Below are 23180 nucleotides of genomic sequence, written 5' to 3' on the forward strand. Positions count from 1 at the left end.
GGATCATACTCTGAGGTTACAAACAATTATTGGTAAGTATTTAATACTTTGATATACAGTGACTATGACCTTGTGCAAAAGACCATTACTACTGGGTCTAGAATATTTCTGGCCCCAAGCTACCTTTGTTTCAAAAGATGTCTACTCACAGAAGACACGTAGACTTCAAAATTCCAGTAACTTCATTTGTTGTTGTATAAAAATGTCAATATTTCCCCATGCAAAAAAAAGTTTGTAAAACAACCCCTTTTCTTCTCATGTCTAAGATCTCTATAGATCCTAAATACACATTTGTCACAGTCACTGTCTACTGAATTCATAAATCTAAAGGTAGTTCATACAGTCTTATTTTAATTCATATTCTTGTGTCTTTAACATCATTACACATATAATTTTTCCATGTTTGAATAGACAATAAAAAATGGAAACAATAAATACAATGAATTAGATTTGTTATAACTGTAACAAATAATGCAAATATGTGCAAGTCATGTAAAATTTCATTTTATTTGTAAATGTGTATTACATTGGTGACATTTGTATACTGTTCAATACATGCATAAGGACTTCTATTATTATCAATCTTCACAACATTAGTTTTGTATAAAGTAATAAATAACTAGTATTTTGTACACAAAAATAACATCAATAAAAATAACAATCTTTTACATATCTATAAATATACACAAGAGGAATAAAACACTATTTTGAAATAATCATTACATTTTCATTTCTTGTCAATTAAAAAAAAATGAATAGCATTATTAAACTATTACAACATGTTTTAAACCACAAATTTGTGTTCTAAAAATGCATTAGATACAAAGTGAGATGCACTGATTAACTGTTCATTGTAAGTTGAAATGAAGTTATTACTTATAAAAATACTTTGCATTAAAAAGCAAATCTTTACATAGTTTATTTGATGAGAATATTCCCTCCAACAATAAACTGGCAAGCTGTAATACAGACTCTGAAATACCTATACCACCTATTTCAAATAGTACAGTTTGCATTTCATCCATGAGATTTTTGACCTTGAAAAATTATAAATGTTTTCTTCTCTTTGAAACGAACGTGTGCTATGAAAGGGATATATTAAATAATGTTATTACAAGACATACAAGTAATTTTTATCTTGATAAAAAATAGTGACCTTCTCATGTCAATTAAGAGAACCATTTCACACAATATGTGCTAGAATCTCATCTACAAGGTGTTGGCAGACAGGCTACCATACTAATACATCCCTATAAATGAGTTGCAAATATAAAAGAAGTACCTGAAAGTCATTCAGAAAATTTTTTAAAAAGCTGGCTTAAAGATGCTACATTTGTCAGCTGAAATGCATCTTTCACAATACATTCCTAGCATATAATTTTGTGCATATTATATGGTATAATGTTTTTGTTGTTGTTGTTTACAGAGCAAAAATAAAAAGTATATCCATGTACAAATGTAAAAAAGGGCAAAACTAGAAATATGTCCATAGGACATGAATGCCCCGCTGAGGGTATATTAATTTTTATTTGCTTGTTTATTGTTTAACATCCCTCTCGAGAATTTTTCACTCATATGGAGATGCCACCACTTGCCGGTGGAGAGCTGCAAATTTTGACCTATACTCGGCACGAAGGGCCATTAAGCAGTGAGGGATCTTTTTATGCCAGCACCTACTGTGACATGGGACCTCGGTTTATACAGTCTCCACGTCCCACAGTGGGATTCGAACCAGCGACATAAGGATCAACTCCTTACTCCGCAACTCTAGAGCTTTAACCACTGCACCATGTGGGCATATTAGTAATGCAACATAAAAATATTTTTAGTGTATGAAATTTGATGAGAATATCTTAAAATAGTTTCTTTAACATTGAAATCGAAAAAGTTGGATATAGATGATAAATTCCCACCAAATTCTGTTAAGTGCATAAGCTCACATAAAATTATATTTAATGGTTTCTTTAAAACTAAGCAAAATGCAAATTTAAGAAAAGTGAGGTCCAGGTCACAGGAAAGTTCAAGGTCATACATTTTTGATGCAGTTGAATAGTTCTCACTAATACGCATAAGCAAAATAAGCTTGATAAAAATATTTTGAATGGAAACCGTTTAATTAACACTGAGCTAATCACCATTTCAAGAAAAATGAAGTCAAGGTTAAATGAAATGTCAAGGTCAAAAATGTTGATACAGTCAAATACCTTACATCAGTCTGTATCAGAATATGAAGTTTGACACTAATTTAGAAAAAGTGAGGTGAAGGTCAAAGGAAAAATCAAGATCAAAAAATGTTGATGCAGTTGAATAGCTCTCATTAGTATGTATCAGCAAATGAAGTTTGATTACGCTATCCTGAATGGTTTCTTTAAAACTGAGCTAAACACTTATTTAAGATAAGTACGGTCAAGGTCAAAGGAAAGGTCAAGGTAAAAAAATGTTGATTCAGTATGTATCAGCATATGAAGTTTGATTACACTATCTTGAATGGTTTCTTTAAAACTGAGCTAAACACTAATTTAAGAAAAGTGAGGTCAAAGTTAAAGGAAAGGTCAAGGTACGTTGATGAAATTGAATACCTCTTATCAATATGTATCAGCATATGAAGATTGATAAAAATATCTTGAATAGTTTCTTTGAAACTTAGTTTTGAACTGAGCTAAAAGCAAAGCGGAATGGAAGGACAGACAGAAGGTTGAAAGGACGGAAGACGGACATAACAAACTCTATATGCCCCAGCCATATTCATGACAGGGCAGAAAAATTTCTAGTGTACTGAAATTCAAAACTGCAGTAATTGATAATTTTTTTTTTAATATAAATTCTACATCAAAAAACATATACAAACTTTTTTGATAATTTATTCTATTCAAAGCAATAAGAAATGCATCTGTCTGCACTGCTTAAAATTGATAAGAAGGTTATGACATAACTAAAATAATGACCATGTCCACATTAAATTTAAAATATAATGAGTGACAATTCACTTCACCTTTTCTTCATTCCATTGACTTTTCTTTCTTTAAAAAATTGTGCTTGTGTACTACTCCATCTCTAAAAAATAACATACAAATGAAAGTTTATGGCACTCGATGAACTCTCTCATCCCTTCCTTTACTGTTCAAGAAAAAAAAATGCATACATGTACCACAAGCATACTTTAAATATGTGACTAGACTTTATATTTTCATACGTAATGTCACCAACTTTATAAAGAATTGTGAATGCATTTTAAAGGTGAGCACATGTGAATTGAATTAAAAGTACCAGTATTTTGCAATACGTAGTATTGCGAGTATCTCACAATTATCTAACTTACAGCCGCTCTTTAATTAGCATGGGAGTCAAGGAAGCTCTAAATCTCACAAGATTTCTGGGGCATAACATTACAGTGGTGACAATGGAATGATTCGAACAATCATTATGCTGAAACTACAATGTATTGCCAAGAGTTGAACTCCAAATAGTAGATTTGTCAAGTAAGGAAAGTTTAGAGTATTTTATCAACTTTCAAAAGTAACGATTTTCATTTAGAATTTAATAAGAAAAGTCTGCTTAGTAAAAAGTATCGTAAAAAATGCAACATACAGGATTAGCTCCTCTCAAAAATTTATTAGGCTGGTTCAGTGCATGTTTAGCAAGATATTTCTCTAGGATTTCTTTCTTATCAGTCCTTATAAATTCCACAATGATCGATCATGCATTGCATTCAATAGTACACTGCCCCCATCAAACAGACGTTTCCTACCTCCGTGAAAGAGTTCCGCTAATTTAAGTAATCGTGATATCAAGTATTGTTGTTTATCCTCAAACGTATGTCAATAAAAAAAAATTATTTCAAACAGATCAATGCTTAAGTTTTGAGATTATCACCCTTGGTATGCTTTTTTGTTTTTTTATATGGACGAGAGATTTGTTTATTGACAGCTGCTTTTTCATTAAAAGTGGAACTCAAAAACTAACTTATCTTGTCATTTGCAAAATTATTTGTAAAAAACACTGATTGTACACACAAGTACTCTGAAGTTGATATTAAAAAGATTCTTGAGTTTCTGATTGACAATATCTATGTGGTTTTTAGAGACAAGGTCTTCCAAAAATCTCTTGGAATTTCCATAGGTACCAATTGTGCTCCGTTATTATCAAACCTATTTTTGTATTCATACAAAGCAGAATTTATTTAAAATCTTATACATGAGAAGAAGAAAATACATGCTGTCGCCTTTAACATTTAGATATATTGACGAAGTACCATATTGTCAGGTGTAAAGGCCGTAGTCTTGTAATAGACACACCCCCAAATTTGGGGGGAAAATCCTGAGAGAAATGCAGTTCCTATGGATAAAACGCTACCCCAAAAATGCGGATGTATCTCTTATTTTCACAGCACAACTATTCCAAAGAAAAAGTTTAAAAAGTTAAAATATTCATATTATTTCAAAAACGAAAGTAGGATACAACTTCTAATTTTCTTGGAAAATTCAGTTTACATATAAGCTTTATTTATAAGTATTTAAGTATAGTCTGTATTTTAATTGTTATTTGATTGGTATAAATTAAAAATTAAGTCCTGTATTTTTTTTCCCTATAACCCTAAGCATTTTACAATATTGTGCTGAAAATGCATTCCAAGCAGGTGTCTGTGTTTACGTAAACAAATCATCCCAAGCGTAATTAATGTCACACTTATGTATACAAGTGATACCAGGTAACTAAAAAGGTGTGTAAAATATTTATCATTAAATAAACTTTACTGATTACAAGTGTATTGTTTAAAATGGCAGTTGTTTCAAAACCAAATGGCCGGAAATTGTTATATAAATAAATATGACCTACATTAGGGTCGAGAGGAGTTAAATTTGGCAGTGATGATATCCAAGTTAGAAAAAGACAAGAAAACATTGATGTAACCATCAATTGTCGCCCGGGAAATTAATAAAGTAAACAATGGAAATGAGTCTTGATCATCCAACAGCTTCGATATGTGTGACAAAGGCATGCATCTAAATGATGGAGACGATAGTCGAGAATATTTTGAAAACTTATAGTCGGATGAAATTCGAACAAAAAACGATACCCTTTTAAACTTTATCAATTCCTCAAGTAAATGTTGGCTGCATAAAATATAAATTGAAACCAGACACATGCATCACCTATTTTCAAAAATGTCTTTCACTTTAAGAATATAAAACATGAACTGTGTAAAGTACGTTTTTACATTTTTATGTGATAAGTAAAATTCGATGTTCTAAAAAAAGGGACCTGTCGTTTTTTCGATAGTAAATGATAAGCAACTTTATGTATTAAATACGAAAAACATATATATTTTATAGATTCACTTTATGGAAGTAAATATATTGTGTATCTCGTAATTCATAAAGGGAAAGAACATTCTGATAAACAATGTTTTTAATGTTTAGAAAACCTTTAATTCTGAATAACTTCTCCCACCTCAATCCCCATATACCAACACTTAAACTTATATGTATAGAGCAGCCCGGTCCTCCGGGCTGCAATAATTTATTTTAAATATACATATATATATATTTAATTTTGAATAATATTTTAATGGAAATATCTTTTTATATTTCTGTTTGTTGATTTATTTATCAGCGATCTGTCATACGTGACTATCATTCAAGAATTGGGGAATAATATGTAATAAACTAACAATGTGGTAACAGTGAAAATCACTCATAAGAGTTAAGAAAAAATGTCCAGAAAAAGGGGTTGAATTTAGTTCCTATGTAATGCACGCACCCACACTTTTGAACAATTTTTCTGAAAAAAAAAGTGTGTCCAATACACGTGACTTTACGGTATTAATTATTTCCATTCATATTTCAACACAATTATCCCAATCAGCTTGATAATTTAAAGATACCACAGAGTCCAGGGATCGACATTAACCGTTGTCCGATTGCCCGGGACAAGTTAATTCCCAGTTAAGGCAAGTGAAAATGCCAATGTACTTGTCCGATTGGGCAAGTGAATATTTCAGATAAAAACATTTATTTTTTTTTTCATATCTTGCATTAGTTTTAAACAAAACAATAACACTTTCTGCCAAGAACATATCAAAAATAGTTTCTTAAACAAGAATAGTTTGTTTTTTCACTCAGAGAACACCAGTTATTCTCGGCAAACAATGTATTCTGATCAGGATATGTATGTTTCAAAACATAACAACTGTTTTCCTTTAGTGTGGCCTCAGTTTTCCAGAGAAAAAAATCAAAATAATATATATATATTTAAAATATGAATTTTATTTTAAAGAAAATATATACTGCTGCATGGCAGTGCAAGTTTTTAGGATAAATGAAAGGACAGTGGTATACATGTACAGAATTTACAATTGTAGGATAACTGACACATCAACATTTTTTTCTTGGCAGTTAACTTGCCAATAGAAAGTACTTTATTGCATATAAATTAAATTACCCGTATTTTCTTCTTTCTAAGGTTTGGGGAACCACGTTTTGCATTTGGACAAGTCAAAATTTGTTGTCCCAAAGGACAAGTGAATATGAAAGTTAAAGTCTATCCCTGGAGTCTGACACATCTGTTTCATATTTTGATAATTTTCTATAAAAAGAGGTTAATACCTAACAACAAACCTTTATGACTAACTTTTCAATCATTAACTTCCCTTACTTATGCAGCAATATACCCTCATCACCTGCATACAGGGTTCATATCTCTCTGTTGATTCGATACGCAAGAGCATGCTCTACATATGAACAATTTCTAAAACAAAGTAAGTTATTGACAAACAAGTTGATGAAACAAGAATATCATCAGTCTTGTTTAAAGTCATCATTACAATAGTTATATGGTCGATACAATGACCTTGATGCTTGTCAGAAAATACAATCTATCATTAAGTCAAGTGCTGATTGATGTTTTAAATCTAATTTCCAGGCCATTATTTACACACTGAATTGCATACAGATTTTTCTAATTTTTCCCGGATCATGACAGGAAGCACACCGCGCGTGTGACTGGTCAGCAGGGGATGGTCACTCCTCCATGGCACCTGATCCCACCTCTGATGTTTTAGAGGTCCGTATTGTTCTGCTCCTGAATTGTATTGTTTGAACGAACTTTTGAGCTTTAATACTGTTTGTTATCTCCATATATTTCATAAACCTGCTAGTAGGACATGTTCAATATACTGGTCTATAACTGTTTATTTGGATGCACTAATCAGCTCAAAATTTAAATAATAAATACCAAAAATATCTGGGAAAAAAAACACACTGGAAAAATCTTATAATAATACGAAGAAAGAAAAATGGATCTCTAATATATAGGCATCTGATCACTGCACGTCAGGATTCTAAATGAAACACTGACTCTTTCCCCTCGTAATAATTTTAAAGATTCCACTATTTTTTTTTAGAATAAATTTGTACAATCTAGGAAGTGTCTTCTCTCAAAGGGATTGATGATTCATTTGTTTTCAATCATCCTAATTAAAACTAGATTTTATAAAACGAAATATGGAGACAATGAATAGTATTTAAGCTCAAAAGTCCATTCAAATTATGATTTGGGCAGTGCAACCTCTACCTCAAAAACATCCGAGGTGGGATCAGGTGCCTTAGAGGAGTGAGTATCCACTGCCGACTGTCACTCTCACTGCCAGACTCCAGATGATTCTTCATTAAACCTTGGCTGTAACTGTAGGTAACTTCATATGTGTCTCCACCTATCATTAGTGATACAACTGCCTGTTTACTGCTTAGAGAAAGGTAACACTTAGAAAAGGATAATAAACAAGAGTCTGATATACCATGAAAATCCTTAATAGTAGTAAGGAAACACTTAAAACATTACTTTCCAAGAAACATGCATTTAATATTACATGTACATAATTAATTTATAAAATTTTAATTAGGGATGGAAATAAATAATATCCAAACATGAAAAAGATGTGTCAGACTCTGTGGTATCTTTTATTTCAAGCTCACTGGGGTATAATATATATAGTTGACATATGAATGGAAATAACTGTTGTTAATTGATAATATATCATCGATATATCTCACTGTCGAGTTCAAGACCACAGCAAGTGTTTTCTTCTTCTCATGTGTAAGATTTTGAATAAATTCTGCTTCATATGAATATAAAAAGAGGTCTGCCAGCCTAACAACAAGTTGCAATTGGTACCCATGGGAATTCTGACAGATTATTGGAAGACCTGGTCTCCAAAAACTACATATATATTGTCAATCAGAGACTCAAGCATCCAAAAACCTGTATTACTAAAGTATAGCTCAATATGATCACCAAAATCATCATTGCTTGACATAATATGCATGTATAATCTTTCTTTAATATTAATTACATTTTAAAAGGCCCTAATTAAGCCATCATTTTGACATTTATTTAATCATGATTGTGTATACTTTATCAACAATCTCTGCCACTTTCATGCGGATATGGCTTCTTTTTGTGTTTCTCTTGTTGAAGAGCTACAATCTCCAAACTTGTGTATTGAGTATAATAACTTTCATCCTTCTCATATTGGCCTAGGTGAAAACAGATAATACTACAGGTCACTTACTCAGAGGGATTACTTGATTTTGTTGATCATGTTGATTGATGGTAGTCTGCACAGTAGCGCTAGCAGTTTCTTTTTTACCATTTCACTGTGAAAAAAAAAATGTGGAACTTATTAAATATTAAAAATATTTACCACTACATTAGCATTGGTGATATGGTCATTGCTCTTTTTTGTAACAAATCAATTAAACACTGCACCTTTATATAGTATGAATTATATTGCATGTACTTTCGATCAATCTATTTAAAAAACATCAGATTAATTACCAATAGGTTCTTGAATTTTTAGTTTCTGTTGCATTGGGCTGAAATTACGAGAAAAACTTTATTTTGAACAAGCATTTATATGTACAGTATTGTACTTGCATACTTAAATACCTACTATAATTAAGATTAAACAAGCATTTTGAGAGTATTGCATTAGCAATACTAGTCCCCTACCGGCAAGTGTAATCTGGTTCCCACTAAAAATTGAATTGCCACAATTCCATTAAAAATCATTGATTAAGAAGCATAACAAAATGCAAACTTGAACTGTAACTCATCAAGATACACTTACATACCAAAACTCAGCTCAATATCTGCAAGCGTTTAGAAAAAAATGCGGAAAACAAATGGGACAGACTGAAAGAGGGACAGACAGACAGATGGACAGACTCAGAGAGAACCTATAATTCCCTGGTTTCACCGGTAGGGGACTAATAAAAAAGTGGGAAAAAGCCACCCTGTTAAGCCCTACTTTCGTCTCCCATGGTGAGCAGTGGAAAAAGGTCTTATGCTTGGATATGTTGTACATGTACTTTGTATCAATCTGTACCTGCATAATCCATTGGCTAATGAAAGAGGCAATGTATTCGTAATGTAAACTTTTAAATGTAGTGGTAATGTGTACATTTTTTGCAGCGGTAATGAGTATGTAGCAGTAAATAATTACCATTTTGAAAATGTAGCGGTAATGATATTCACCTGGATAAAGAAATGGTCTATCTATTCCAATCACATTTTTGACAAGATAGGGCACTTCTTATTTGCTGTACATATAATTGTTTTCATTTTCACACTGCTTTTTGGGAAGATTGGGAAAATAAAGACCTTTTAGGAAATTTTGGAATAACCATTATACGTACTTTAAAATCATATATATTGGGTTTCCGGTCTTCGTTATCAACTAAATTTGTTTTATAAAACAGAGGAATATGAATAGCAAGTTAAGTTATTACCGGTATATATCCAGCTATATTTTCTTTAATTTTTGGGAGAAATTACTATTGGGAAAATTAACACATTTATTGGGAAAAAAGGCACCTTTTTTTGAATTGGGAGTGGGGCCCTTGAACGGCCCCAATTATAGACAATTGAGAGCCCTGTTTCATATTTGAGAGGTCAATTTATAACCTTCGTTCTTCATTTTTTTAAGCTTTGGGTGTGTGTTGATTACAACACATATGTTAAGTGACTTATCTTTAAGTTATTGTCAAAGAAATTTCAAGTCTGTTAAAATCTTAATGTTTAAATAACTTGTGCCCTGTACGAAATAAGATTTTGTAGCAAATAATCTTTACAACCGAGCTGCAATTTTCCCCAAGTTATCAGGCTGAAAAAGGGGGTGCATATTTAAACCAATGCATATTATATTCGGCAAGATATGGTAACTGTTTGATTGTCACATTTCAGTTTGAAACATGTTACAAGTTTTATTTCAAAAAATGAAAATATTATTGAAAAAGTAAATACAAATACTCATTGACAAAAACTATTTACTAGGGATGGCAATTTCTAACCGGTTAACTGATTACTCGGTTGGAACGATGGCAATCGGTTAGAAAATCTGCAATCAATTAGTCGTAAAAAAATTATAATATATGTAAAACTGAAGGCAATGTACTAAAATTCATTTTCAAAATAGAAATTCCTACCTAAACATTTAATTTAGCGTTTTCATTTATTTATTTAGGCTGATTGGGAGGTCATTATGGCTCTCCAGATTAAAATTGTGGGGTAATTGGTCAGTCTGAGATATGTTAATTACTGTTAAAACATCATGTCGTTACCCCGACTGTCCTCTAATTCTTTAATGATAATAATCACCGTTGAGCACCATGAATTGGTGTGTGTGTATCTTTTGCAGTTATCTATCACATTAGATTATAATACAAACATTGTAAATTAAGGGGATGAAGGACACATGGTCACATCTACGTCATAATCTCCGTTTATATAAGTCCAAAACGTGTAAAGCATCAGTTCTTGTATAATTTTTTGACATTTTTTTTTAACTTAAATTGCCATCTTATATAAAAAATTAAAAAGTTTTAACATTCATGTAAACATTAACAAATTATGAAAAAGATTGATCCACTCCTCTGTTTCCCTAAACTGCGCGTCCATAAGTCGGTGATGTCATACACGATCTATTAGTACAGCAAGATCATACTCGGTGAATACAGGGGCGGTATTATTATGTAAAATCAGGTCATAATCAGTATGTGATGAAATATTTTGAGAAACGGGGAACATAAAAATTATGATTGCATGGCTGATGACAGAAATCTTATGTAGGCATATCTTATTTCGCTTATTTAGCTTACGTGTGACGTCATAGTTGGTTTTTCCCGTACTCAAGAAATGTAAATATGACACGTTTTGTCATGCTTATGTCCTCTGTAATGATGTCCTGTGTAATATTGAGGTCAGCTTCACCATTCAAAATTTTTAAAGTTAACCAATAATTTGAAGGACTTGCATTTCAACATAAATTTAAAAATATTGAATGATAGAATTTTTTGTAAATTACGTTTTTTTTGTTGCTTAAGTTGTCTCAAAAAGTACGTAATTTTCCCTATCCAGATGCGGTGTGACAGGATAAAATTGCTTTTTCGAATTTTAAACCTATTCATACTCTGAAATATTTTAAGGGATACATGTCCACTTGCATATTTTTTTTAAATATGCTTAAAAAATCCCATTATGGACAGAGTATTGGGCCCGGACACATGAAGAATTAAAACTCCACTTAGATACTGCAGGGCATAGTATTTGTCAATCAATATCTCTAAAATAAGGTCAGAAACCTACTGATATAACTGCTTTAAGATATGATGGACATACTAAATTAGAAATATACAAAATATGAAAAAAATTGAATGACAAGGATTTTTTTGAGCTCAAGGTCCTTCTTCCCCTTAAGTGATACAATTTAGACTTAGTTTTGATTATGGTGATAATGAAGAATGAACTTGTGTGACATCCGCTCATGAAAATTATCCACGATATCTCAGGCATGGTTCATGGTTTTCTGAATTTTTTCTTATCTATTGAAAAAAAATATGCGCGTAGTTTTATGATCAAGAAAGACAAATAGAATGATTTTGACCTCTAACAACTTTTTTAAAGACTTCTTGTGCATAGGAATAGAGGTACTTGAAAAAAGTCAAGAAAATGACATTGTGTAGTTTGATACGATTAACCGGTTAATTGGTCGGAACATTTTGCAGTTAACCGATTTGCAATTCTGTATTCGATTGCCAGTGGCTGCAACGTTATTGTTGACAAAAGAATCGTGTAGAATCGTTCGTGTAACATGCGTGATCGTTTGTGTAATGTGCGAGATCGTGCGTGTATCAGATTCAATCGTTTGCGGTTTTAATCGTGCGTGATCGTGCGTTAAGAAACGTGTAAATTTTGTTTTGTAAGTTTTTATTGGAATGTTTTTGTTATACAAGCATTTCACTTGTCTGTTTTTTTTTTTTCAATCCAATTAAATTAAAAAGAAATGAAGCATGATTTACATAACTGAAAACAGAATGAACTAATTATCGCTTGGAAATAAACAATATAGTAAGTCGTACAATATTGTGTTCTCGTCAAATAGCATGATTTTTTTTCTGATAAACCGTACTTAGATGTTTGATTTTTTTCTCTGATGTTAATTATATTCATTGCTAATTATGGTCAAGATATTTTTAAAATCAATAGATCAAAAATAAACATTTTTACAAATGAATAATTCTCAATGCTTACATAAGTATTTAGTCGGTGAATGTACATTTACACGACATGATTCTCGGGGTTTCGTTTATCAGTGTTATCTCTGGAGGTTACTTTTGATTATTTTTTTTAATTTCTGCAAATAAATGATTTGTAAAATAATTGTTGATTTTAGAGATTCACAAATTGAAATGTGGATATAACTTATAATTTAATTCATTTTCATGCCATTTTTTTCAAACTTGTCCCTTTCTGCATATTATGAAATCCAATTCAATCAAAACTCACGGTCCACCTACATGTACAATCTTCTGATAGAACGAGAAAAAAACAATCAGTTTTCTAAAGTCAGAGAATTACATAAATAATTTTTTGTAATCTAAAATAATTCATAAATCTTACATGTATTTAGTTCCAGAAATATCCATTTCTATTTTTTTTTTTTTTCATTTTTCAAAGTCGATGAAATAAAATCAATCATTATTTGAAATCTAAGATAAGTATTAAGCCTTATTTCTTTTTGAAAATATCCATTCCTAAAGAATTTGAACTATTTTGCGTTAAGAATCCTGCGTTTCCGTTAGCAATCGTGTAAGATTGTGTAACGTGTAGAATCGTGTGTGTGAAGGATCGTTCGTGTAACAGATTTTATCGTGTGTGAATCGTGCGGAATCGTTCGTCTAACGTGATCGTTCGTGTAAGTTGTCAACAATAACGTTGCAGCTACTGTATCTACTAAGTGGTTAGTATGTAAATTGTAACTGGTTACAAAACTGGTTATGAAAATTTTAACTGGTTATGATCTTTCTTAATAGTTAATAAACCAGTTAATCATTGCCATCCTTATTCCAAAGATACTTTGTGACAAGTTTGGTTTAAACTTGTCCAGTAGTTCTTGAGAAGAAGTTGAAAAATGTGAAAAGTTTATGCATGACCCAAGCCCTTGCTTATGCAAAAACATCCAAAAACAGATAGAAATATGTTACCATGGTTACCTAGGTAATTCAGTTAACTTATATCAAACCACACATTGTCATATAAATAAGACAAAGACTAAGTGCTTTTCAAGGGTCCAGATCAGCATTCAGTCAGTATCAAAGTATCATGGTCTTTAGAGTTTTGTATATGCCTTTTGTCTTCAATGGTAACCTGTACTTATACATGTACTTAAATATGGCCATTGAGGAGACCACTTATAATTAGGCATAAAGTAGACCAGTGAGAAAAATTGAGTAAATTGAATTAACCCTTGATATCAAGTATATAAATATACCATTCTAATGATCTTATTCACTATATGCATCAATACCCTGTATTATATTATACTGCATATCAAATTAAAACTTATTTATTGTGTCACAACTGAAGTGTTGCTGGACTGAAAGACATAAAGATGGACAATATGTGAATCCTATAGAGCTTTATCATTTCATGCAGGCCCTAATTAACATTCAATCAGTGATAAAGTACCTTGCACTTAGATTTTTATATTTACCTTTGTCTGCTATAGCAACCTGTACTTATACATATGTTATACTTAAATATGGCCATTGAGGAGACCACTTATAATTGGGCATAAAGTAGACCACTGAGAAAAATTGTTGATATCAAGTATATACAGTATATAAATACACCATTCTAATGATCTCATTTACTGTATGCATCAATACCCTGTATAGTATTACACTGCATAAACTAAAACTTGTTTATTGTGTCACAACTGAAGTGTTAATTGCTGGCTGAAAGACATATAAAGATGGACAATGTGAATCCTATATAGCTTTAACATTTCATGCAGGCCCTAATTAACATTCAATCAGTGATAAAGAACCTTGCACTTTAGATTTTTTATATTTACCTTTTGTCTGCTATAGCAACCTAGTTCTTATACTTAAATATGGCAATTATGGAAACTGCTGATAATTGGGCATAAAGTAAACCACATAGAAAAAATTAATATACTTAATGGGAAAATTTTACTGTACTCACTGTTAATAGCAAGTACATTTATATGCATGTATTATAGATATATACAGTGGTGCCTTGTTTATCCGGACGCCTCTTTGGCTTAAGTTTGTTAAAAATAATATTGATTAATTTTGAACTGTTTCTTATTTGGGCTAGTAATTTTTTCCTAATCAGTAGCCCCTGGGCGAGTGGGATTTCCAGGAAAATTTCAACCCCTGAAGATAAGTATGAAAAAGTCATTTCTTGAAAAATTACCATCCGGATAAACGAGTCATTTTTCAATGAACTATTACATTTTGTAGTAGAAATCGACCGTTCGGATGTGGAACATGAATTTCTGGATTAATGAGACAGAATGACATGGAAAAAAATCTATTCCCGAAAAATAGCATCTGGAAGGTGAAGTGTTCGGATAAACATGGCGCCACTGTATATACCATAAATGACTATGACCTATGGTACATATAGTCAGAGAAAAACAATCAATTAAAGCTGACCACATCTCATAAATAGGCATACACCATATTCGATTATATATCATCTACTATATCAGCACCAGGGTATACTCTTCGCATTTGTTACACCTGACTGCTTTATTGTCACAGGTATCGGAGTGGAATGGTGACACATGCTCATGCTGGTTATCTTGCATTGCCTTTGTTTATTTATTTTATTGCAGTTACGTGTACTTGTGTAGTTTGTATACTGCACTGACCTGTGCGACTATTGTAAGTTTCATTGGCATCTTTCTCTCCTGCCGTGAAAGAAGTACACAGTAATTTTTTGTTGCTACCCAGAGCTATGTAGCATACGTCAGTCTGTCTATACAGACAGGTGACAACAGATTACACTGAACAGTGACTAAGTGAGTGGCTTATATAGGGACCCTACAATATAGCGTGAATAAAGGAATATGGCGGAAAAATTCCTTTTACACAGTGTGTTCAGATTTAAAATCACTAACTTTAAAGCAAACTAATGGATTACATACCTTTTCCCATAATTCACTTCAAATTCCTACTCATCATGTACGGCTACTTCAGAATCTCACATGTATACATTCTTTGACTTTTCTATAGGAACATTATTTCCTACAATGTACAATCACATTTTAAAACATACAAATATTACTTCCAATTGGACATAATTGGTAGTTCACAAGCGAGAAAGCTCACTCAGTAGTTGGATTGATTGTTTAATTGTATGTCGTTTTACATCCTGTTTAAGAATTTTTCACTAAAAAAGAGATGTCACCATATAATGGTCAATAATCTTTTTAACAGTTTTTTTCTAAAGAGATTTCAGGCTGTCTTTACTGCAATTGTCAGTCTACATTACCACCCATTGTGGTATACTGATCCCGATTTGTTTTCATAGGATTTAAGTTTTAGTTTGTGTGATAACTGGATATCAAAAAGTTTCAAAGTAGAGTGTCATGAGCTCATCAATGCTAATTATCAAAACACTACTTCTAGAAAATCAAAACATTTAAGTTAAATTAACCATTCAAAATATTTTTTGAAAAGTAAAACAAAGGTCAAAGTCAAGTGAACTATAATGCTGGTATTTTTCATTATAATTTATGATAAATTGTGCACATGCTATTAATAGCATAGACTTACCTCTTTTAAATTATCAAAAATATGCTGAATATTGGCACTTTAAACTTTTTTATAAGTAGGTCAAAGGTAAGTTCAAGGGTCACAAGATTGGCAACCAAGGTATTTAAAAAAAGTCAGAGTGCCAAGCAAAATATTAACCAAATATCAAAAACAATTAAACCTCTTACAATTCTTGAGATATAAGGTGTGACAGATGGACAGACAGACAGATGCCAGGTAAATTGATCCCTAGGTGTTGCACTGCTGTGCAGTCGACTCACAAAAAATGTTCTTCAGACTTATTTATCACTGGAATGACTAGTAAACACCAAACTGAACTTTACCTGCTTAAGTGAGCCAGTAGTGCCCAGTACAGAGCAACAAGTGCTGTGAACAGCGAGTGAAGTGTGACCGATTGATTGAGTGTTGTTTTATGTCCATTCGAGAATTATTTCACTCATAAAGAGTGAAGGGTTAAATAACTACAATAAAATGTAAGGAGGCAAGTCTGCCTCACCATAACCTGGTTCTTTGTGGCCCTATTTTTAACCTTCATACCCATCTCCACTGGGAATTCATTTCCTCCTCCCCCAACAATCACTTCATGACTCCATAAGCAGCCAAAGGCTGTAATGGGCAACTAGTTCATTAACAGCTAGGGCTATCAGGAATTCAAAGTCACTGAAGTTCTTTTGGTTTTTATGATACTATCAAACTATCAGTCCATCACTGAGTATCTGCATGCTTTAAAAGTTAGTATTTACCCCTGATTTGCTTTAATTAAAGCTTTTGTGTCTATTTTCTGCTAACAATTTATTTACAGTTTATAACTAATAAAGCAGCAAATATACCTTACCCCATGTTGCAGATTCTCTTCATCCAAGTAATTGATGTACATTGTACTTAATCTCTTCATTTGTTCATCTGGATCCTTTCACTGCATTCATACAGTACCAGTAACTGTTATATATGGATATATTTCTTTGTCAAAGCTGTCACTTTTTAGGCACAATTGCTAAGTTTGCATCTTTATCAGCATTATTTATTAATGAAATGACAAATTCCATCAGACACACCTGCAAAAATGAAAACAAAATCTATTAATTTACATATAATCATGTCCATATTCTCTTGACTTCATTATTATATAATTGAACTGTTTTATACTGCACTGCAAATATAAAGGGCTGGGATATTACACTTTCGTCTACTATTCTATATCTAATATACTATATTAGGTATCACAATATTTATGCTACAATACAGATCACAATATCTTTAATCAGTTATAATTTTTTCATTTTATATTAAAATGAGACAAAGTTTGACACCAGTCATATCCAAAGTCTCTAAAAATTTACAATTTTAGTAATGTATATGTGTTATGCAAGGGTGTATCTGTCAGTATTTCCAAAATTTATCAAGCATGACATTTAAATTGATACAAATATTTTGATTTCAGCTTTTCTTTTTCATGAAGTTCGACTTAAATATTCTTTGATAATTTTAAAATCAAAATAAAATCAAAAACTTTTAATTTCTTCATTTTATTTGCTTGGAAAATAATTATTTTTTTCTTTTGTATTTGTACGAGTATTTAGTTGAAACTAGTTCTACATGTATATTAGCTAATCAGTGAAAATCTGTATGTTTGATTTACATGCCTGTGTGTGCATTATATTAAAATCAATTTGTAACAAATCATGGGATCTGTGCTTGTAGGTGCACTCAATGTTTTAAAGTTATTCATAATTTGAGAATTATTGTCTCTTTTTTTTATTGTCAGTATATTTAAACCAATATTTTTTGGTTTTACAAAATAATTTGAATTTATATTTTCTTTTTTAAAAGAGATGATGCGAATTATAATTTCAATTTTAATTTTGTTTATATATTGTTGCTGTGATCTCAATAACCTAGATTAGAATGTTCTAATCATTAAAATGATATTGTCCTACGTTCCGTGTATTGGCAATTTATCAAAATAAGCAAGTTCGATAACTCGAACTGACTGCATTTTCTATGAACAATCCAGAGAGTTCCGAATTCAACATGGCGTGTAAAGGACAAGATAGGCTAAGACCCCTTTTTGGCCCCTGGTTTGGGGTGTTGTTTAGAATGATACAAAAGTTTATCAATAGAAACCTGTTGTCACCCCTGCCATAAAATGAGTATTGGTTCTAAGTTGATACATACAGGTCACAGGAAGATCAGAAAATATGTCAATTTCCGAATTTTCTCATTTTATGCAAATGTTCATCGATTTTACAGCACATTTTGTTTCAGAAAACATAGAGCACAAGCTTGCCTATCTACCAAATTTATAAATTTCATATATATATTATTATAACAGTAAACTTGATCCAAAGAGTCGTATCACGTCGAGTTGACAGGCGCAGATCATCAGATCAAACGAGACGCGAAGCGTCGAGTTTGATCTGATGATCCGCGCCTGTCAACGAGACGTGATATGGCTCTTCGGATCAAGTTACTGTTATAATGATAAATTTATTATATACCCCCTTACAACTAACAAGATATAGTTTTAAAAACTTCTGAGATTAATTATTTAATATTTTTCCATTAAACAAAGCATTCTGTCAAGGGACTTTTTGATGCGCAAGAAAAATAACGTCAGAGAGACGTTTTGAAGATAAACTTCATTTTTGTTTCTAGAAATGTTTTTATTTACAAAAATAGTATATTTTCGTGTTTTTAAACTGAGTAGATCAATGACTTAGCATCGTTTTAGGTAACTCAGCCCCTCTAGCCCAGTCTAGGGCTTGAGTAAAAAACCTGCACTTGTTATGAAACTGGTGTATAGTTCTTCTTCATGTCCGTAGCAAATACTGATACCCACTCTACATGATATAAGCGTCACTAGCGAACGGTGCACATACCTGTGCTTGCAAGACCAAATAGACTAGGTTTACACACGTGCGAAGATCCTTTCAGACGGGCTTGACAAATCACGGCAAATCACGTTGCTTTGCCGAGAAGTTACGATTGCAGGTATTTAACCACATAATAACCATTCCATTATTTAAAAAAAGAGAAAAAAACACACACACACACACATACAGTTAATGATTAATATTCTCACTCAAAAGAAAATATACGGCAATTAACGAACAATAATCATGACAGTTATATAATTGGTGAAAAGATTTATCACTATCAATCGAAGGATGACCTATATATTTTCGTGAAAAAGACTGAGGAGGCAGCGAGCGTAGGAATATGAAAACTTTTTATTTCCTTTTCTGGGGAAAAGTGATTTTCTTAAAATCTTTTTACGTTAATTTTGTTTTCTTTAACGTATTAAATATACATCATTATTTTTAACATTTGTTGTAATGTTGTATCTACTGATCATGAATGGAACTATTTTCTTCGGAGCAATTGTGTGAAGAGTACCTGACTTTAGTAATATATCTTGAATAGATAATATGCACTGATTGAATATATTAAAAATCTCAGATAGGCAAGCTTGTGCTCTATGTTTCCCGAAGTGAAAAGTATATCAAATTTGAGGATATTCCAATAGAATTGAGAAAATTCAGGAAATTGTCCTACTTCTGCACCCTCTTCTGGTCTCCGTGTAAGCTTTGAATCAAAATTAGTGCTGGTTTTAAAACAAGCATCATTTTTAGTTCTTAACTACAAACAGGGTTCTCACTAGGATTTTGCTAACTTGAGTCCCAGGACTCAAGGTTTCTGAGAAGGTTGCGTCCCAGCTAAATTTGATGCGTCCCAGAAAAATTATGTTGAGTCCCAACTAAATTATTGCAGTATCCTTCCATCCAAACATCAATGAAAATCTTTATCATTTTATCAGTTTGTTTACGCAGTATTAACATATTCAAGTATATAAACTGGTAATGCATTCAAGCTATATTCTAAAATACAAGCGTAATCAATTGCCATAAAAATAACTTGGTGTTTATAAAGCTAAAATTAACTGTTGCATAATCAACTAGTACCCAGAAGTTGACTGTATACAATCACAGGTGTCATGTGCAATGAGGCGTAACTAATCCTGTCGGTTGTCTGCACTGGGTGAAATTCACGAGATAAAAATCAAGCCGCATTGTGTATACAAGCAGTAATTATGGTTTCTTCATGTAGATAACACTCAAGATTCAAAAGTGTTTTTCAAAAAAAAAGCTGCAGTGTGTTTACAGCTGTCGGAGTTTGGCATGCGACACTATTATGACCAATGACTATGGACTAATAAACATGAAATATCTTATGATCAATCCCTGTTTTTAAAAAAGAGAATTAAGTAATTATAAGAAAAGTTGTTTCTTGGATAAACTTTATGATAGTTACAGGAAGGTTTCGATTAAATATTTCTTTGACAAATCCTAACATCTAAATTCCCCGTTTTCGAAATCACCCGAATTTTCTCGCTAACGAGGACGCGTCCGATCATGAGTCCGCGGACGCATCGTTTTTAAGAACCTTGCGTCCCAAGTAATTTTGCTGCGTCTAGGACGCAGATTCTTGCGTTAATGAGAACCCTGTACAAACTATCACTATTTTAACTATGTTCTGATTTTTACATCAAATAAGGGGCCAGATTCTGCCGTTACCATACCTTGTCCTTTGAAGTGAGGAAAAAAGGTTGAGAAAATGAGTTGAATTTTCTTATTTCTATGGATTATTTTTTAGGTTAAAAGGCATATAAAATCTCAAAAAGGTTTGTTATGATTAATTTGATAGTTATTTTCAGTGCAATTTTTTTGTATTCTTCAAAATCATTTCTGAGCGGATCCTTTCCAATATGCTACATTGCTAGTATATGGGACATATTCTAACTGTGGTGATCGAGGGCTTGTTCCGAGACAAACATAGATTGTTCTAACTAGAAATAACCCAACACATATATCTTGTAAGTCGAACACATGTATTTCGCAAATTCAATAAATAATTCCAAAAAAAAGAAGAAATCTTGTAAAAAGGTATTCCATAGAGAAAATTACCCAGAAAACGTTGTAGCATAACAAACACTGACATATACTCGAACAAAACTTAAGTTAAGTATGAAAAATAATCAGATAATGGGTCAAAATCACACCAGTGACCACCTACCCTAATCAACTGTTATCCACAAAAAAAAATTATATACTTATATGTCAATCTACTTCCAAAATTACATGTTTTCCAAGATCTTACAAAATTATTTTTACAGTATGTCTCTTCAAATATTTGTTTTCCTGCTTAATAGTACTGATCATGCTGATCAGATGATAATGGGTGGGTGATATTAAGACAGTATGTCCTCATAAACTTTTAGTCCCAGACCTATGAACCAGTGATTCATTTTGAAAATGGTTATCATGGGTCCAAAGGACCCCCCTTAATGACAACAATGAGTCCCATGACAAAATCAGAGCATCCAAATCCAAGGGTCATATATTAGATATTACAGAGGAAATTCTGGTGAAATATAAAAAGTTATTTCATGAAAGAGCAAATGCTTTATTGTTGCTGTGAGTAGTTTTATAATTTTACTATCAATTGTCCAAGTAAGAGTACATGATTTTGTGTCATAAATATAATATATTGTCAACTGTGCACTTTGGTTCTATTTTTAGATCGTACATACGATCTCACACATTGTAATGTATCAGTCATAAAATGCACAGAAGCAGAATGAAGCAAAGAAATTTTAAGAAGAAATGAAAAAACAGTCAGAAATAAAAATGATTAAATTTTAAACTTCTTAGCTTGTAAGGAAAAAAAAAATGATACAGGTTACATGTATAGCTTTTACAAAGGTATAGTAATCGCTTCAGAAATGTTCCACAGTATAGACATAATCAGTGATAATCGAACTATGTTATCTAACTTTCAAATATTTTCTGATAATTGCTGGTTAATTGGCTGCAATTGTGAAATCTGACCTGTTGTTGACAACCTTATATATACCTGTTAAAATTGTTCACGCATATCGCTTAGCACATGGATATGATGCAATCGGTCAAGTTTAAAATCGGATTATACCAAATAATACACGTTCTTCTATAAATTCATTGCGTCCATTGGGATGCACATTTATTAAAATAATGCGTCCTGAGCAAAATTTGTGCATAATTTACGCAGGATGCACACCAAAATGAATCATTGATGAACACCATATTTTTTTAGCGCAACATACAAAGACCTATGTAGCAACCTATGATCTACAGCACATGTAATTTTCATAATGCTAGCTCACATCATAAGGAATACATGTATGACTAGCTGCTTGCATGGCGCAGTGGTTTAAGTGTTTGCTTTAGAGTCACAGATAAAGGAGTTGATCCTAACATCACAGGTTCGAATCCCACTGCAGGATGTGGAGACCGGTGTTCAAATGAAACTGAGGTCCCATGTTGTAGTAGGTGCTGGCATGAACAAAATTACTCATTGCTCAAGGGTACTGAGTACAGAGGTTCTAAAGTGCTGGCTTTTCAATATGAGTGAAAAGTTATCGAAAGAAACATTATAGAAACAAATAAATATGACTATAAATAATTATCTTTTCTTACCATTATGGATGTTGTACATGTCCCTTTCGATAATGAAAAAAATCTTTTTCTGTCAACTTCTCATTTTCTCACGCGATTTTTTCTTGCTAATCTTCTCTCCAACATACCGGAGAAGGTATTCTCGCATGTTATGTGGTACCGAACACACTATAATAAAAATAAATGCATAAATGCAAACAAGTCAACAAAATCTAATTTATTCAGAGACTTGGTTTAAAATGTCTCAGACTGTCATAAATCTCACCCTAGGCAGTTAAAAATTTCCTCAGAAATCTTGTCAGAATTTTAAAAATATAATTTCAAAAAAAAATTTATGGGAAAATATACGGCATAAATATAGCCATTGTACAAAATGCAGGAATTAAACTTTCCTGGAAAGTTTAGAAATTGAAACTGTAAAAATATTATCATACCATCAAACCATGTCCATGCTGATCAAAAGACTCAACAATGTATTAACTAACCCGATCAAAATTAAACTGAACCCGACCGAAAGTTTCTAATCTACATATGTAGATAT

At 32.0% G+C, this 23180-nt stretch overlaps 1 long non-coding RNA gene across 1 annotated transcript; it reads right to left on the reverse strand.

Moving 5' to 3' along the window:
* Window positions 1-739: 739 nt before the first annotated feature.
* On the reverse strand, window positions 740-23180 carry LOC133203007 (uncharacterized). Its single transcript, XR_009723316.1, has 6 exons — window positions 23074-23180; window positions 22661-22807; window positions 16981-17200; window positions 15515-15614; window positions 8570-8654; window positions 740-3054 (listed from the first exon to the last, which is right to left on the reverse strand). It is a non-coding gene; the product is annotated as an uncharacterized LOC133203007 (long non-coding RNA).

This window comes from Saccostrea echinata, unplaced genomic scaffold, assembly GCF_033153115.1.
Source record: "Saccostrea echinata isolate AGI-Se365-2 ecotype Australia unplaced genomic scaffold, CSIRO_AGI_Sech_v1 ptg000047l, whole genome shotgun sequence".
NCBI lineage: Eukaryota > Metazoa > Mollusca > Bivalvia > Ostreida > Ostreidae > Saccostrea > Saccostrea echinata.